The following is a 17,044-nucleotide window of genomic DNA, read 5'->3' on the forward strand; positions in this document are numbered from 1 at the left end:
ATGCACAAGGCCTTGCTGTACTAGATCAATCAACAGTGAAGGTAGGTGAAGACGAGGAGAAGCATGTTCAGATGCCTTGGTGGCTCCTCAGACACATTTTGATTCAGTCAAGCCCTGGTTTGTCTTTCCATAACATTTGCACAAGAACAAATTACCTTGTGTTAATGCTTCCAGAAAACAAATGCTAGTTTACAGGCTGAAGTTTGCTTGATGAGAAAAGAAAATCTGATTTGGTGGAGAAAACAAGCCCCCTGTAATGGCAGTCATCCAGCAGGACAAGTAAAGCAAGGGGATACCTGCTCACACTCCTGGGCTACAAATCACAGGAATATCCATTACAAACTATTCACTAATCACTTACAGAAAGAGAGTCCATTGTATAGGCCAAAAGTGATTTGTGATTACAGACTTTAAGTCTTCTTAAAGGAGTCTGATTTTCAGGAACCAAGGCCTTCAAGACTGTCTCATTCAGTTGCTTTTGAAAGCCATAATCTGTATGTCACAGTCTGTTAAATAGCGAGCAAATTACAGGAAGTCGTCACTTATTGCAATGAATTATTATTATTAGTTGCGTTGTTGTTGATAAAGATTGGCAGCCTGGGCTAAACAACTGGAGATAGATCCCCTCATTGTAGGAAGTTTTGTACAAATGCAAAATATGTTGTACAAAAAAGACAAATTCAGGTCTAAATAACTTCCACTGATAACTTCAATGATGCATTAACAGGAGAGAGAGAGAAATGTTACTTTTCCTTATTCAGTGCATAGTCATCAATGAACTTTCACCACTTGTCTGAGGCTAAAGGTTTTCTCGCCCTTTATGGCAGATGGAGAGTATTAATAGCAACAAGTGTCACTGGAGGAAAGCGGTGAGCGGGTCTTTGGTACAGCCTGTTGTTGATAAGAGTCTGATCCCCTGTCCAGCTGAAGAGCGAGACTACAGCTGCCAAACAAAGCACTTTTGTTTGATCTTGTCGCTGCAACCATGCAGGGAAAGGTGCCAAGTATGATTTTGAAGTAGCCTTTTAATAGCAGATAGCTAAAACAAGAGGTTGCTCTGAGTGGAGACACAACACACACTGGGGGAGACAGTTTTGCCTGATGTGGGAAGGCTTACTGTTTATACAAGATGATGCACATGGCATTACATAATTGAAGAAAACCTTCAATGCTTTTTTGGTGCAGGAGACATCTGAATGGTCGCCTAATCATTTGTATGTGACATCCTGCAGCCCCTATTAACAAAACAAAACAAGTTTTGAGTTATACAAAGATATTAAAAATCCCAAATAGAATCTGGCAGGGATTCACCTTATTCTTCCATAGTTTTTCCTTAGTATCCTACAACCAGCAGGATGTTTATGGCAATATATTTAGAGGTAGATTATTAACATCACAGACAGTAATATCATGATTCTGCTTAATTCTGGTAAAAAGCGAAATGTACTTTAGGATAAAAGTCAACAACTCATTACACAAGTCACCATCTAGTGGTACATAAGAACATGTACTGATGCTCTTTAAGTTTAGAGGTTAAATAAACCTGTGGTTTTAGGGATGTCTTCAGTGCTGCTCAGGATGAACTTCTGAATACATATGGTACATATGTGAATATATATATGGTGCATATATGTTCTGTACTTTATATGCATGTATTAATATATTAGTATAGAGAGATATTTTAAGCAAATTTGGTACTACTCTATGCAAAATTTAGTTCAAATAAAGTTTTGCTTCATGCATTTAAAATGATGGAACACTACAGTTTGTAGGCTACCTGTTTTTTAGCCTTTTTCTCCTCTCTGTAATGCATTTATATGTGTTGCCTCCCTTTATGTGCATCTATAGCTGTATATATACATCTGTAACTGATGCTCCACAGCATACCATCAAAGGTGTCTGTATTTCTAACTAGCCAGCTGAGTTGCAGAGAGAAACTTGTGGTTAACTAGTGCTACTCTGTAACTGCTGGAACAAGTGACATCTTCCCCACTGTAGCTATCTGTTCAGAAGGAAAGCTATTAGGACTGACAGAGAAGCTCATTCTTGCTCATTATATTCCAAGCCCTTACAGATGAGGCAATTTTTCACTCTTCTCAGTTGTGATAAAAACTGAGGACAAATACAGCATTATACACTATTCAGCCTGTATCTAAAAACATTCTGAATTTATTTATCTCTGAAGAGAAGTGGTATGCAAGCCAGTATTTCCCCCGCTCCCCTCAAGTCTACCTTTCCTATTTGCATTTATATTTAGCATCTTCACTTGGGGCCAAATCTCTGAGACATTATTGGACTTTTCCCCAGTCTTTCTTCCTGCATTAGTCACCACATGAGATTTGTCTGACAAAGAACTAAATTAAAACTTCAAAGAAAGGATGTGCACAAGAACTTCCTGATTAAAAAAAACCCCACATGGCAAACAAGATATGACGTAAGATTACAAAGGTGCACTGACGGCAAGCTGTGACATTTCTGCTCCTGGGCTTCCAAAACACCAGAGGATACATGGGGTGGAGCTGGAGGCAGAGAAACAAGATCGGCATGGTGAGAGGAAGGCTGGTCTGCAAATAAACAACTATGATTAGTACTTGGCCATGTGCAGCATTTGTTGCTGTGACTCCCATGGAAAGAGCAGTATCATCTGTCACAGAGGCTAATACAAGGTGCTAACAAAGGCTGACACCCTTTTCACTACAAGGTCGCTAATAGCAAGAACTTGACCCCTTCACACTACTCTATCATCTACTTTTGGGAGACATTTATTATAGAGACCTCTAAAGTCAAGGCACTGTGGTGGAAGATCTTTCCATGGGTGAGCACTGCAGTGATTGAGCCAGACTTCATTAAAGGCAAGAGCACAAAGGAATGCAATGAAACTATCTAATAAAATGCCTGGCCAGCTTTGGGGATGAATCTTTGGAGAACCTTGTCTGCAAAGCAGAGACTTTTAAACACTGTCACCAGCTTTCAGTACTGAACCTGGAAGAAGGGGACGAGAGAGTACTCTATGTGGACTCACATATTGAATTTGGTTCCCTCAGTGGCAAGATACCACACATCAGCTTAGGCACAGGACCTGCCCACACTGTTTATACTGTTTTAAATGCAAATAAAATATTTTACCTTAAATTCCTCCATTTAGCTACTGCATTTTAGTTCACATTTATTTTGCGTTAAGAGCAGACGTACAGCCAGTTACTGCAGTTCAGCTCAAAATACCTAACTTCTTAGGTCTTACTTGTCTGCTTGAATCTTTAAAGTCTGCCTGTGTGGTCCTCTGTGGAGTCTGGGAAGGGGAAGAAAGCTGAAGGAATAGTGTCTTTGACTCACTAATGGCCCTGCCTCAGATAACCTGAGAGCTCTGATGCCAGTAGGAGGAATGCAGATTTATACTTCCCCAGATTATGTATTACCCTTAAAAATTCAATTCAGTTCTCTCCTGAATTAATTTCCTGGCTTCCTGTATTATTTTGTTTTTTAAAGGCATGCAACCTTACAAGTGGCCAAAGGCACCTCTTGCCTGACGTCTTCTTTCTACCTGTGCTTTTTAAAAATTGCTTTTTGCAGATGGGGTCTAAAAGGCAAGATAGAGCACTTAAAGTTGGGGTTCTACAGCACAAGCAGAGAAGAAATAGAAACAGAAACACTTTAGGAGAAAAAGAAAAGCACCGAGAAAGACTCTAAAAGAACAAAGTGTATTTAGGACACACTGAGTCTCCACCACTCCACCGTGGTTACTGGAAAAATAATGGAAAGATGAATAGCAAGAACAAGCAGTCAGATCTGCAGGTGATACAAATTAGCATTGCTGAGGTAAAGTCAGGGGCGCTACACTGATTTGCACCAACAGGGACTGAGGACTGTTACTAGGGAGGAATGTGTAACAGCCCTATGATGCACAGATTTTACTTTCTGTGGAGAATATTTTTCGGTCCCTCCCATGGTTTGTCAGTGACCGCTCCCTGGTGAGAACATGAAGAAATTGTCAGGTCTATTAACCTTAACAAATATAAATATGAACCCAAAATGTGGAAAAATGCTCAGATCTGAAATTAATTTCATTCTAACAGACTGCTGAGTTAAACAGTCACTTACGCAGCCAACACAGCAACAGCAGCCGCTCAGAAAAAAAATTGTTCACCACGTTCTTTTCACGTTGTCCTTCCTGCCTGTTTCTTGGTTTGGTGGCACTTCATGTAAACAGCTGCATTGAAGGGTGTTGGAATCACTTGTGTGATTTATCCCAAATAATTTACCTTGCAAATGCAAGCCTTTCTTCTCCAGTCAAGACTGTTGTTCACAATTTTTCAATACATCTGCAAACAAATCTTACCCACCAACTTGCTCATGAAGCTGCTGCTAGGAGCAAGCCGTATGCTCAGTTCTTGTAGCATATGAATGGTGCCAGGAGCCATCCTCCCTTATTTCTGTTCCCTGAAGGAATGACATGTCCCCTGTCCCCCAGGGAAAGAGGAGTCCTTTGGCCTGTTACAGGTTATTCTTGAACATGGAGAACTGTATGGTGTTAGACTATGACCAATACTGAGAGACAGTTTGGAGCGTGACTGAGTTTGGGATGGAGTCCATAATGTTTACTTTTCCCATGAACACCCTTGCAATAAAAACAAGTAATTAGAAAGAGGCTTAGCCCACATTTCCATGGCTGGACCCATACAGGAGGGCCTGAGGGATCTTACTGCACTGGGGTTGGGATGCCAGGAGCTGTGTGAAGTGGCATATTTCTCCTTGTGAAAAAGCTTTTCCAAAATTGCTCCCTGCAAGCACCATCACCCTGGAAGGGTTGGGATGGGCCTAGAGGGAGGATTGGACATGGGAATTCTTCACTTGGCAGATTCTTTGCATTTCCTGCCAACATACACACACATGCCTGCAAGAAACGCTGAGGAAGGTCCCATTAAGATTCAGTCTGTGCTTTGGGCTGGGCAGTACTTGCAAAGCAACTCTGCAGCTCTTCTGCAGCTCAAGGAAGAGAGAAGCCAGTGTTTGGCTAAAGCTCTCAGGTTCACTTCCCTGAGGTCCAGATTCAGAGACTGAAAGCTGCGCACTGCAATGTTTAAGAAGTCAGAGGCTCTGTTTGGTGTTCCCAAGGCTGAGTTATGTGCTGAATGGGAGGACTGTCAGGCTCAGGCCCATGGGCTGCAGAAGCTGAAGGTGTTACAGCCCACGACTGTCCACCTTGCATCTGCACCTGCGCCTCTGCTGCCCGCCTCCACATCAGCAGCATGGCAGACACTCTTGCATCTCAGCAGCTTCAGTGCCAACCTGGTGTCCTGGGTTAAACTGCTGGGGAAAGGTGGATTGAGTTAAACTGAAGGACTGGGCATTTGTGCTGCTGCAGCGTGCCCACCTGTCAGCTCTGTCAGAGTGGCAATGCCCTCCAGCCAGGGGTATGCAGAGTGAAGGCAGCCCACCAAAGTTTGCCTGTCAAACCCTGTAAGTACTGGGGCTGCAGCTGAGAAGTGGGAGTCCAAACCTGGAGACAGGAGATGCTGAAAGCAGAGTACAGAGAGAGACAAAAATGTTATTAGTCCCTTGGCCAGATCATCAGTTATCTGTGAAGGTGGGTTTCAGCCTCCAAGATCTCACTAAGGGCTCAGGCATCAGTACTGTGTGTTGAGGCACTGGCAAGTACACCACTTTCTTATACTGCAGGGCAGCAAGAGAAGATGGAGGATTCCCTTTGCTTAACAACCAAGAGTACTAGGATACTTGCCCAGACAGCAGGCTTTGAACTTCTGAGTAAAGAAAAAAAAAAAGAGGGGGATTCAGAAGCAACAGGAGAGTTGCCTTCATATGCAAGAATATTTATGAATCATTTCCCTGCTATAGTGACACAAATCTGCTCAATGGGACAAAGGAAAAAAAACAGGACTAGTTTTGACAGAAGAACTTTAAAGGTTACATGGACATTAGGTTCCTCTAGCTCCATTTGCATTTGGATGCAAAAAAATACAGTGTTTACTGTTCTTTTCTTCCATTAAAAAGAAGCCATTTGCTTTCATTTTTGAGCTTTCTTCTGTTTTTTGGTTTCCAAGTCACAGGTAAAATGGATAGACCTTCATTTTATTTCACATGAAATGAATTACAAGAAAGTGGGACCTCTAGGAATAAAAAATCTTCAGTCTGTATGTTCATGTAAGTGTAAAATGTACTGCAAGGCAGACTGCTTCTCCAATTTTGCTACAGATTTGTAATAATAAAAAAGTGGGCTCTGAGGAGAAGTGAGCCATGAGCTGTGTGATTTGAACAGTTACATTAACACACAATAAAAAGGTCCAAAGGTTCAAGACAGTTCTCTCTTAATAGAAAAAAATGCAGAACCCAGAAATGCATAAAAAGGCAGTGAATGAAAGACTGGATGACATACTTGATAAATGCAAATCTAGACCGATTTCCATTTGAAAACAAGTAAAGGCTCCCCGTCACAACTAGAGCAGGGGAAGGGAGGCAGGAACAAATGAGCAGACGAAGGAAGGAGGGATCATATACATTGCAACATACAGTTATCAGTGCTTGGCTAAAATACAGTGTTGGAATGAATGGGAACTGATACCAAGATGATCATTTACAATAGAGAGATACACAGAACGTTCTGCCGGTGTTTGGTAGGAGGGAAAACTAATGCCTGAGTCATTCAGAAAGCTCTGACAGTCTGTTTATAATACTCACATCTGTCACACCACACTCCGTTGTAATTACACTCCCCTTGATGGGAAAGGAGATTATGTACATCCCCAGGGAAGGATGTACTCATATGAATCTGCAGGCAACATTCAAAGAACAATCCACTCAGAACTTGCCTTATTCAAGAAGCAATAGAGCATACAGTGCCAGTGAGCCACATCCCATATATAATAAAGCTAAAAAAAAGGAGGGACATACTCATCACTGAACAGACCTTTGATAACAAAGTAAAGGAAAAGAGCTGGAAATTGGGGGAAAATACCTGACTAATACCTAAATAACTCCCTCTGGGCTGCATACAGGTAACCAAGGCTAGGTCTTAAGGATCTTGATTTTTGGCTTTGGGTGCAATTTTGAACAAATGTAAAGCATAGGACTGTTGATACTGCAAGGCTTTGTTTGGGCGTGGGATGGTAAGAAACTGGGTGTTTCATTTGGTTTGCACTTGAATGTATAATTTAGTCTAGGTTTGCTCAAAACTTGGCCATATTTTGAACTCAGCCCAAATTGGCAGTATAAGGCTTTGAACCCTCTGTCTAGTCTATTCTAGTCTTATAGAATGAGGAGGGGTTTACTTTTAAAATGAACATTTCACATAATTTTAATCTTATTTTCCCTTCGTAAAACAATCTGTTCGCACAGATAGCTCAAAGGCTATAACTAGGGACAGAATAGAATAAAACACCTTAAAAAGAAGTCTTGCTTGTTGAATATCTAGCAGAAAAAAACCCCCCAACTGTATGTCTCTAACTTCCATTTGAAAAGCACCTATCAGAAAATGCCTCTCCACCATGGAGCAAAACAAATTATTTTTAACAATCAAACACACTGAATCTTAAGACTCACAAATATTTGTGAATATTTCCTGCTATTCACTTTACTTTGAGGCAAACTGCACCAAAAACAAGCTATAGTACTTTCAATTTAAACTCACTGCTAAACAATTATATTCTAGGCTGTCCATGTAGCTCAGCCTTGGAAAAAAGATACGGAGAATCAATAGGATTCTATGCTAATGACAAATCTATAACAGCTCAGAGTAGCTTGTGCTCTTCCACTGATAGCATCAGTGTAATCCTAGTGCCAAGGAAATGACAAAGATTTGAACCTTTGCAAGATAATGATCACACTGACTGCTGTTTAGCAAAAAAAAAAAGGATTAAGGCCACATGATTTTAGCGGTGCAAGCAAAATGGCACATTACAAAATCTCTATTAAAAAAAAAAAAAAATTGGAAACACCTATTACTGCTGGACTAAAACCTTTGCATATACTTTGGGGATTTGTGAATTAGTCACTTGAGTCTCACCCCACCCCACCCCATCCCCATATCCTGTAGTGACATTTCAAAAAAACAGCTTAGAGGTGCAGCAACATGGTGTTCACATTTTCCTGTTTCAAGGAACAAACAGCCACTACCACTTCTGCTGTCCCACCTTTGCTGCCTGTGAGGGCATAAAAAACACCACATGCCAGAAACTGCCAGCACAGCTTCCCAAACCAGACAGGGGAGCTGTGTGGGTGCAAGGTCAGGGCTGGAAATCAGTATTTTCCCCAAGATGAAGATGTTGTTACCAACTCTGCAGGGTGTGGTGAGTTCATGAGTTGAGTCCTTGAAATGAGGCACATTTGTTCCCTGTGGTAAAGCACCAAGCTGTTTCATACTCACCAGGTGAACATACAGTGTGCTTGTCAGAGCCTTACGCCTTGAAAAATTAGGGAATTGGCCAGGAAAATGGGTATATGCAGATAGGCACCTGCCACATGTGCCTTCTGTACTGTAGTTGCACAAATGCCAGTACAACATTTTACAGCATTGTTTTTAATTTTCATCTTAGATCCCCAGCATCTCATATGGAAAGGGTTCCTTGTAATTAGAGAGTACTCCAGCTGTTTTCATGCTGCCGCTTTGTGGATTTGCTCTGGTTTATGCATATTGCATCTGAATTTATGTACACTTAAGCTAAAAGAGGATCTCGTGTAAAGCATGATAGAGAAGCTCATACATCCTCCTCGCACCTTGGGACTGCAGTCTATTTATTTACATCCCACAGCCTATTTTTTTAAGACGTACCTGCACAGGAGCTTTACTTCTCTCGGGCTTCCATTTGCACTGTGGTCCTTATTGTTCCTCTTCCCTCCTTCAGCTTGCAAAAGAAAGCTGTAGCATCTTTTATATTTTGTGTCTTGCCTGTAAGATCTGTGGCAGTGCACCATATTAAGAGAGTTTGAGCCCAGAGGGGATCTTCAGCTCATCAGCTACTGCCCTTCAAACTGTCCTCTGAGTAAGTTGTAGCTGGCAAAAAAGACACATCTTCAGAGAACATGCCCACTGGAAGACATTGAAAGATGGAGAATCCATCACTTTGCCTGATAGTTTGTTTCAATCACTCCTACCCAAACAACGTGTGTCTTGTTTTCAGTTTGAATTTGCTGTTCTTTAGCTTCACATTCATGGTTCTTTCTGTGCCCTTGCTTGCTAGATTAGATAGATGATTCAGTCCCAATATTTTTTCCCTGGGATGTGAGTATACTGTAACCAAGGAGTTTCTTATGGATTCATTCTGTAGTGCCCAGCACCAAATGACTCTTCAGCCTTTACACGGTGCTATAGGGGACACTGCTGCTTGGAGAGAAACAAGTTAGGTCACTTCTAACCTCTTTTATTTATACAATTAAATATGTTTATCACCAAAAAAAAAGGGTAGATTGCTCCCTGGTTAACTACCCTTTTTGACTGCTTTTTAGAGTTTCACTGACTTACCACAGTGTGCTGCTACCTGGAACAATATGCCAGCATCTCTCTACAATATTGACTAAAAGAGACTAATGTTGAATGATGTAAAAGTATTCATAATTCCAGCCACTATCAAAGAGAAGTCTGGACCGCTGTTACCCACACTGGTGCACAGACCTTCTTTCAGAAAAGTTTAAATAGATGGTTACATCTTGCAGGGTGTTTTCAGTACTTCCACTGAGTGACATACTCACCACAATGGCTTAGTCTAAAAATTATGTTGTCTAAGGCACAATTTTTCACTTTGGGCATATAACCATTTCAGAGCTAGCAAATGGGTGGAAACATGCTTTCCCTGAAACCACCTACGTGACCCTCTTAGATTTCCCTGTAAAAGCCATCAGGCAGATACAGCTTTGGAGCAATTGTCATTTACTTGTCAAAACCCAGAGGTGTAACAGTCTGCATGACCAGGGCAAAGTTGAGGGTGCTGGGAATGCCAGCTGTTTTCTCCATCACTGGAGCTCCAGGGACACTGGTCTATGCCTGCTGAAATTTCTCTCTCAAATCTGCCCTCAGCCTTGCCAGGTGCCTGCAGGCAGGTCTAGCTCTGGAGGGCAAAGTTGTCCTTCCCCCAGAGAACGTTTGCAAATTTTTTTTAACCAGCTTTATTTCATTGATCCTGCTTACAGGGAAGGTCACTACCCACAGTTACATCAAGAAAATGGAGAGGGCAGAGAACTGAAAGTGAGAATGTGGGAGCTGGTGGGAGTGTCTTTAAAAAATAATAAAAATGTTGAAAGGAAAAGTGTCTAAACAAAGACAATACAAAGTCATTCTGAGTAGCACTTCGTATTTGATATTTTTCTTAACTGCTGCTCAGGCTCTTTGAAGGATACTACACTGACATCCTGAATTGCTAGTTCTTAGATTTAAGTGCTAGTTTAGAGACTTAGAAAGTTAGTCCTAGTCCCAGGGTACAACCACCTGAAAAATAAAGGAACAATAAGGAACATGTGATTTATGAAAACACTGTTTTTCATAGCATGTCATGTAGTTTTCTTCAAATGTACTTTTGAAGCCCTCATCTAAACAATTCCATTGTCATAAACTTCTGTTATTTAAAATGGTATTTATAATTTTTAATCCTTTTCTTTTTCAATCAATCCATTAAAATCTTTATGAATGCAACTGAAACTAACTTTTATTTGAAGTGTTGCCTTAAGAAAATCAATATTCAGCACATTTTTGTAAAATGTCCAAGTTTGTTCACAAAAGGAAAATATTCTTTCTAGTGGTGCACTTGAGGTTGGATTGCAAAAAATAAACTTCACAGATGTAGAAGAACTATGATGGGAAGGCAGAGTATTAGTCTATTCCAGAATACAGGTTTGCATACAGGCCACAGAAGTGATCACACATTGTTCTGCATGCAAGCCATTTGCATCCAGATTTTTGTTAAGCTTCGGTCCTTCAGAAATTCTTAGTATTTTCTGAACATATTTTTAGAAAAAAGGTTTCTGTGTTTCATCACCTAAAGCATTACAAGCTTTTATTATTCTAATTTTAAGACATCATAAAAGTTATCATTGTGAAAGAAGAGTAGAGAATGAAGCATCAGTTATTCAAAATGTGTTTTCATCAACCCTATCTTAGCTAAATAAGTAACTGCAGCCTAAAATACAAAACCAGCTTCTAATATAAGATCAAAATTTTCAGACTCCTTCATCGCAGAGTTTTGGAGATAACCAGCTTGCAGAGAAATTCCCCGACATTTCCATACACTCAAGGATGACAAAGTGAGAACTGCCTTGTAATTCAAAAAAATATTTGGCAAAAATGGAAAAAGAATTTAAATTTTCATTGTACACATTCAAGGCCATATCATGAGTCATACACAGCTTCCCTTTTTGTATTATGTAGTATGTGGACTAGGAGATTATTTGGAATAATATTCATTTTCATACTATATTAATACGTAGATAGTTTTATCTCCCTAAATTAGTATTTGCATGGTCTATTGCAAATATTAATTTTTGTCAATATTTGCACTATTTTATGGTTAAACATTTTTTGTATCTTCCAATATTCCTGATGCGATTTCATGTTGCCTTCAAAGTAAGCAAGTAGACAACAAACTAATGGACTATCCACCTACCCATGCAGTTAGGAACAACTATTGGAACATTTTAATATCTCTGTGTAATGGGATATCAGTGGCCTTTTTAATTTTTTTTTTAAAACCACACCAAAAAAAACCCCAAAACCCCAAACCCCCAAAACCCCAAACTTTTGCATTTACCAATAACAGTTCTAAGTGGACCTTGGAAAGCATTATTCACATTGCTATCTTGATGAAGTGACCTCCATTCCACACTTCATTGCTTCTGAAGCAGTCACTTCATCTCTTTCTGCACTCTTGTATTTTTTAGCAACAAAAAAGTTGTTCTTTTAAACTATGCCACATTTATGTTTATTATGGACTCCACTTTCATGCTGTCTTACTCCTGATAGTCTATCATGAGCAATTGAGGTTCTTCGCATAAACGGCAATAAGCCCTGTAACAATTATTGCTATCTTTACTGATCCTGCAAAATTAGTTTTCCATTCGTTCGGGAAATTGCAAAGCTTTTTCTATTTAGGGAGTGTATTGTGATTTACTAAAGAAATTACTATTGTCATCACTGCCAAAATTACAATCCCTATAAGAATGTAGCTCAGCCAATAAAAAATGCTATGGTAGTTAAACTGAGACTTAATCTGCCCACTCTGTACTGAACCATACATTAGATACTGTATTCTACACAAACATTATTTAGTTATAATAAATATATGTGAAAAAATACTCTTTATTTACTGAGAGCTTGAATACATAGGCTAATCCTAGCAGTAATTCCTCAAGGTAGACTTCAACTATACCAAAAATACATCTCATACTTTCTTTTTTTGTGAGGGTTGGCATTCTCTTCATATAAAGTGTATAAAGAAATAGAGGATTCTGCAGTTTAAAAAGCTCTACACAGATGTAGAAATGTTGTTTTGATGGAGATAACACATCAGAGCTATCTGTGCAGAAATTAAGTTTCATCAGGTTTGATTCAGTAATTCAGAAGTCCCCCCACATCAGAGTCCTCTGCCGTGCCTGGAGGAGAGTTTGCAGTGACATTTGCAATGAGACCTGCTATGATACCTGCCTAGAAACTTTCAAGGTCTGTCTGAAGAATCTGTGTTTCACACCCCTGTTATGCACACAGTAGGTACTAAATTTAGCAATAAAATACACTAATGCCTCTTTGTGTCAAGTATTTCATTTTTACATAACTATTAATGGCACTTCCCAAAAGATGGCTTTTTTTTCTTCTTGTGAACTGATCCTCATGTGGGTTACAAGTAGAAGAAACAGTTATCATGCTGTGCCATAGCTGTGAATTTCCTTCAAGGCAGTCTTGGGAGAACAAAACAAAACAAAACAAGAAGTTATATCTCTGTTTTATAAGGCTTGTAGATAGTTTTTGTTAAAAGACCAGATTTTTGCAGGCTGAATTCTACAATGCAAACAAGGCTTTACTGATGAGTTAATTCCTTAGTGTAGTTCTGCAGAGGTTTGATAGACCGGCTTCAAGGCTTCAGCTTATACCTGTAACAGAAGTATGAAACAGAAGGTGGTCTTTTAATCTAAGGGAAGAGCCTTGGCAACACCACCTGGCACTACCTTTCTCTCTTTTGTTCAAGACTTCCCTTTCCTCACATTTGTTGGCTCCTTACTCCATAACAAAGGGGCTTTGATAATAGAGAACCCTTTATCAAAGCTGGCTCTAATAATTAACATCCTACCCCTACTACCTCGCTTTCTGGAATTGCACTTTTAAATATCAAATGCAAAATACCTCCTTCCCCTCCTTGGCAATGTCCTGAATTCATAGTCCAGGCATGTTCCTGAATTAGCACATTCTTTCTGCTTAAAATGGACTTCCTGGAGGTCAGAACCATTCTAAGATCATTTCAAGATACAACATTTCCACAATGCTTCATGAAGTGTGTATCATAAATTGCATTCACTGTATGCATACCTTACCAAATGCATAATGCTTTGTTCTCCCTGAGCACTCTCTGGAGCCATAGTGCATTGGTAATGTAGATGACAGAGTGCTTTGTCAAAGCTGCCTTCCCTCTCTCTTTCATCTGTTTAGGAAGTTCATGGCATCATGGTGACCAAAACTGACACTGTAAGATTCAGAATTTTTTTTCCACATAGGAAACATGAAATTCTATGGGTCTTGGCTAAATAAGTCTGTTATTCTGTTTCCATTTCTTTTTCTTTCTTTTAGGAGAAGAAATGTTTTTTCTTGTAAGGAATTTATATTGGATATATTTTCTTCTCAAAGCTGAGATCTACTTCCCTCAAGAGGATTTCCTCTGAGTAATTGCCTAACTACTGGTCACTGAGCTGTAATTACTCCAGATGAAACCAATTGTCATCGTTCCTTACAGTGCAAACTGCACACACAGTCCAAAAAGCATTCCCATTAGTCATATCTCCAGCACAACCTGCACAATTTTTCTGCTGAAAACAGATACTGATTTGACACAGTGCTAAGATGATATGATGTATAACTGATTGTACAACTCAGTACAGTATTGGATTAGACTAATGCAGCCAGGTTTTCAATCTAATTACCTCTGCTCGGCTGACGAAGAGGGCATACCCTGTGCAATTACCTTGGCAATTGCCAATATTACTTTATGATAATCCCCTTAAACTAAAAGAATCCTAGTGAAAGAGGAACAGGCTGATTTCTGATCTTCCAAAACTTTTCTAATTTGGCTTGTACTTTTAAAGGAACATTAGGTTTTTCTGAATTAGTAAATAAACATCTGAATACTACCAATCCTACTCATGCAAAAATCACAGAACAGTGAACGTTTCCATAATCTTTGAAAGAGTGTTTGTATCACATTGGCTCTCTAAGGTTGTCCCATGAATGCACTCTGGGATTGGCTTGGTCTTGGCAACATATGAAAATAAACACTTGAATTGTGCAACTGGCCCTGGATCTAGACCCAAGATTTCCTCCAGTGTAAGATTAGTTAATGCATCTCTCCTTACTCCCTGAACAGTACCTGGTTGATAAGGCATATAGTCACAGACAGTCATCTAAAGTTCAGCAGGAAATCTAGGTGGGAAACATTGCATTAATATCCAGCTGGACAAAGAGAAGAACTAAAGTTTGCAAAATGAGAAGGAGATAGAAAGTTCAGGTAGTCTTTGGTCATGAGTAGCTCCAGTTTTAAGAAGCAAAGAATTGCCAAAAACCCACAGAATATTTTTTTTTATGTTTATCCACTACTTCTCATGGACATCTAAGTCCCACCACTTTGCTCTCCTAGTTCTTGGCAAAAGGACAGTAATGCATCCTGAAGCATGTCAGGAAAAACAGGCTCACTTGAGAGTCTTTTGGGTCCGTGAATGATCAGGATATAAAAAGAGTCCTCAGAGATGATGAGGTGATTGCCAAGAAGCTAAACAGCACCTTTGTATCAATACACAAAACAGAAAAAAATGGGCACAATTCCCCTGCTCAGACTCTTCTTTGTGGGAGAACTCATTACAGAATCTGTTTGAAACTGAAGTGACTGTAAAATAGACAAGGTTATTTTTGTCCTTGAGAAAACAGATAAAAGTAGCAAATTGTCAGGATTAAGATGGTGTTCACCCAATAGCTCTGGAAAAGCTCCACAATGAAATAGTTTGATTACTAAAAGTGGTGCATAATGTGCTTAAAAGTGCCCCGCACACCTGAGGACTTGAATGTATCAGATATGATACTAACTAAAAAAACAGTTTCAGGAAGAACCACAGAAGTCCAGATATGGAGTCCTGCCCTTAACATTAATATCACAAAGAACAGACACCTGGATAAGTATGATCCATAAGGGAAGAGTCCACATGTGGGGTTTTTTTAAGAGGATGCCTTACCTTGCAGGCTCAGCAGAGTTATTTGAAGAAGTCGACAAGGAGTTGAATAAGGGTGATCTGGCTGATATAGTGTATCTGTACTTCTAAACAGCCTTCAGCAAATTTCCTCGCATTTAATTTCCTCAGCATTTCTAAAAAACATTAAAAAATAGAGAGTAGGAGTAGAGCAACCAGTTGATGAGGTGGCGGGCAGAAACCAGTGAAGGTCTACAGTCATGAGTGCAGAAGCCTGTTCTGGTTAGTGTATCATAAATGAACTGACTGTGAAGAACTGTAGGACTTACAAGACTGAGTGCCTGGATGGATCACAGTGGCTGATAGCTTTCAGTACAGATAAATGTAAAGTGATGATCACTGGACAAAATTAGTTCTAATGTCACATCTCAAATGGTGGGCTCTGAGCCCAGCACTAATACACAGAAGTGAGATCATTCCATGAATAGATCAGTGCAGCAGTAGCAGTCAGGAAAAAAAAAAAAGTAAAAAAAAAGTTAGGCATTAGTAAGAAAAATAGGTAGCAGACTAGACAATGTTATTGTACCACTGTATGAATCCATGGTTTGCCTACACCTTCAAAAATATGCAGTTTTAATCCCCATGTCAGAAAAGTTATATTAGGATTAGAAAAGATCCCAAGAAAAGCAAGAAGGGTAATCTGAAATGGGCAACATCTTCTATATAAGAAGCAATTGAGCAGACTATGATTTCTGAGTTTGGAAAAATTATCATTTTGATGTGATAATGATCTTTAAAAATCATGATTGTCATGGGGATGGTAAATAGGAAGCAACTGCGAGCTGTGTTTTCCACTACGAGAACTGTGGAGCTTCAAATGAAGCTGGTGGGAGCCCGATTCAGAACAAACAACAAAGGAAATGGTTCTTTGAGCATCAGGTACCTGACAAGTTGAAATCTTTGCTAAAGGATGGGATTATGGAGCATTTCTATGATGTCCTTTCATTCAGCAAGCACCTAGTAAGTGAGAATGTGATCTTGGGTCAGGACAATCATATGAATCCATATGTCCAGACCTGCTTTGTCATGATTATGGATTTGGTGGGTTTGTTAGGTCCTGGAAAAAGGAAACCCAAAGCAACAGCAAAATTCCTAGCAAGAAAGAAATAATGCTGCAGATAAATCATGTACAGTACTTTTTTTTTTTTTTTCTTTAATGCCATGAGTGTTTTCTGAAGAGGCAGGAGCCACACCTGGCTCTCACAGGCACTATGACAATCAGCAAGAGAGGGCCATGTATCAGGGCAGGAATCTGCTGGCTGGAAGCTGGTGAATCACTGATGTCAGGTTCCAGGTGGTTTTAAGTGGTAGAGTAAAAAGTTCAGGGCCCTGGAGAATTGGTACAACCGATGGCCCTGCTGTGCACTGTAAATCACAGAGAATAGCTTGCAATTAACCAGGACTGTTGCGGGGCTTGTCAATATACTCTATTTTACCGCTTATCAGAAAGGCCCAAAACCTCTGGGTCAGATTTTTAGTAGATGTAAATCCTAATCAATTTAAGTTAAAGTTTTAAAGTTTCAGAATTAGATAAAAAATAAATCCTCTTGCAAAGGGGAAAACAATCACAAAACTTGGTCAAAAGGGAGAGTTCCCCCTCTGCCTC

The sequence above is a fragment of the Pelecanus crispus genome, chromosome 2 (genome assembly GCF_030463565.1).
Source record: "Pelecanus crispus isolate bPelCri1 chromosome 2, bPelCri1.pri, whole genome shotgun sequence".
Taxonomy (NCBI): domain Eukaryota; kingdom Metazoa; phylum Chordata; class Aves; order Pelecaniformes; family Pelecanidae; genus Pelecanus; species Pelecanus crispus.